Consider the following 2,710-nt stretch of genomic DNA (forward strand, 5'->3'; position numbering starts at 1 on the left):
GAATTTAACGATCCGGCTTCCGGGGTGTTACCCAACTTTTTGGACCCACAGTCCGGTTCTAAGTCCGAGACTTGGGGCACGTCTTCCCGTGAACGGGTGTCCGGCTCGGTGAGCTCGGTAATCCGGACATATTTCGTCCTTAGTATGGGAGGCGAGTTATCGCTTTGCTCCTCCACCACCGCTATCAGATGGGTGACCAGAGGGGTATTAATCTCCCTCTGATCGGGTTTAAGCCCAATCTAGTCATAGTTCGTAGCGACTCCCAGGGCGGCGATGTGATCTAGAAGCTCGTTCAAAGACGATAGCTCCGTCGGATCCATCTGTTCAGCAAGTTCCGAGCTGACGCGGAGGCGATTCTCGATGACCCGAGAGGTCATCGTGGGCTCGACAGCCGTGCGGGCGGTCATGATGAAACCGCCCAACCGGAGGGTTTGGCCCGAGGCCAGGGCTCCACCAGAGATGATGTTGTCCTTGATAACAAGGCAATCCATCAACCTTATCTTTGACGTCACAGTGGAACTCTCAATGAAAGCACCAATGTCGGTGTCAAAACCGGCAGATCTCGGGTAGGGGGTCCCGAACTGTGCGTCTAAGGCTAATGGTAACAGGAGGCGGGGGACATGATGTTTACCCAGGTTTAGGCCCTCTTTATGGAGGTAATACCCTACTTCCTGCTAGATTGATCTTGATGATATGAGTATTACAAGAGTTGATCTACCATGAGATCGATGAGGCTAACCCTAGAAGCTAGCCTATGATTATGATTGTTGTGGTCCTACGGACTAAACCCTCCGGTTTATATAGATACCGGAGGGGGTTAGGGTTACATCAGGTCGGTACCAATCCTGGTGATTACCTACCCGATGATGTACATTTGGATACAATGGAGGTGGACGAATTCAAATACCAGTACGGGAAGCCCCTCGTCAAAGATGGAACTCTTGCTCTAACAACGATGGTGCGAAGATTTCATGAATGGTACATGAAAACCTGGAGGGAGTCTGGGAAGGATGCTTTGTCGATGAGAATTAAAGAGGACAACGACTTCATTGGCCAAGAATTGTTAACTGTTGATTTTGATGAGTTTTTCCAGTTCTACAATCAAAAGGCCCTCGACAAATCACTTGTCGCTTGCTACAATCAAAAGGCAGTTTTGCAATTAAGTCTCTCTATATATATAGCTCAGCTCTTTCATTGCATGTATATATAACAACCCTCACTATATTATGCAGATTGAAGATCGTCGAATGCAGAAAAGCACAAATCTATGACATTGGATTCATTAACCCAAATGTCATACATGAATGGACGGTTAAAAAGAATGTCACAGAAAACCGAGGACAACTTGCTACAATCATTGCTCAAAAATCAAAGCAAAGATAAAATAATCTTTCCTTACAACTTCAAGTGAGTGTTACTGTCTTGTGCATATTCGGTTTCCCTTATTACTCGAGGTTATAGTCATGTAACTGATGGGTTATGCATGTGTATGCAGCTTCCACTTTATTCTTCTAGTGATTAAGCTTGAGCAGGGAGAAGTAACCGTCTTAGACTCGAGACGAAAAGATCCCGAGGACTATGCGTACATGACTCGAATGCTCTAGAAGTAAGTTCAATCGATCATTATCGCACCACATCGGTAACTTTGTTCATTTCCTTATATCAAGTAATTTTCTATGTCTGGCAGGGTTAGGAAAGAGTTCACCACAATTCTCCGGGACTGCCGACCGAGCTGACATTTAAACACCCGAAAGTAAGTACTACTACCTAGTTTCGCGCATCTCCCGTTGATTCTAGCTAGTTTCATCAATACCATTTAACCGTCTTTCTTATCAGTTTGATTGACCTCTATTTCTCGTAAAGTGTTTGTGGCACGAATAAGGAAATGATTTTTGTGGATACTACGTTTGCGAGTTCATCTACAACGATACGGCCAAGAATAAGCGGGGCTACTCTGAAAAACAGTATGAAGTGCGTAAGAAAAAATATTCACAATTGTATTTTATTACCATCATTTGTGTTGAGTTTCATTCATACACATGTATTGACCCTCTTCTTCGATTTAGATCTGGCAGTTGCATAATCAGCTCCTACCACATGATCGCATAAAAGCAATTCAGGAGGAATTGGCGGGATTCTTTCTTGACCACGTCATCAATAAAGCCGGAGAATACCATGTGGCACTTGACTTCAGATGTTAGGGATTGTAATAGATCTTATATTGTATGTATGTAGCTAGTAGCATCGGATAGATATACGAAAACTTGTTGTTCGACCAATCTCTCAGAGAAGGAGAGGTCAATCACTTCTCTCTGTATATATTCATGACGAGCTTCTGTACTTAATGGTTTCCTTCATTTTCTTACTAGCTAGCATGTCGAGTCCTCTCTATACGTATAGTATGTACCATCGACCAAGCACGGAGATAAGAAAGGTCACTTCTCTCTATTAGCTAGCTAATAAAATATATGAAACCCCTAATGAAATTAACCCTCCAAAACCCCCCAACCCCCCCCCCTAAAGAAACAAATACCCCAGCTCCTGAGTCGCTGATGCGTGGATGCCTTTTTGTCCCGTTTGGTGTTACCAACCGGGACCAAAGGCCCTCCTGCCGGGCTCGCCGCAGCGGCCACGTGGAGCCCCATCTGTCCCGGTTCGTGAGCGAACTAGGACTAAACGTCATGGGCTTTAGTCCCGACCCTTTAGTCCC

The sequence above is a fragment of the Triticum dicoccoides genome, chromosome 4B (assembly GCF_002162155.2).
Source record: "Triticum dicoccoides isolate Atlit2015 ecotype Zavitan chromosome 4B, WEW_v2.0, whole genome shotgun sequence".
NCBI classification, from domain to species: domain Eukaryota; kingdom Viridiplantae; phylum Streptophyta; class Magnoliopsida; order Poales; family Poaceae; genus Triticum; species Triticum dicoccoides.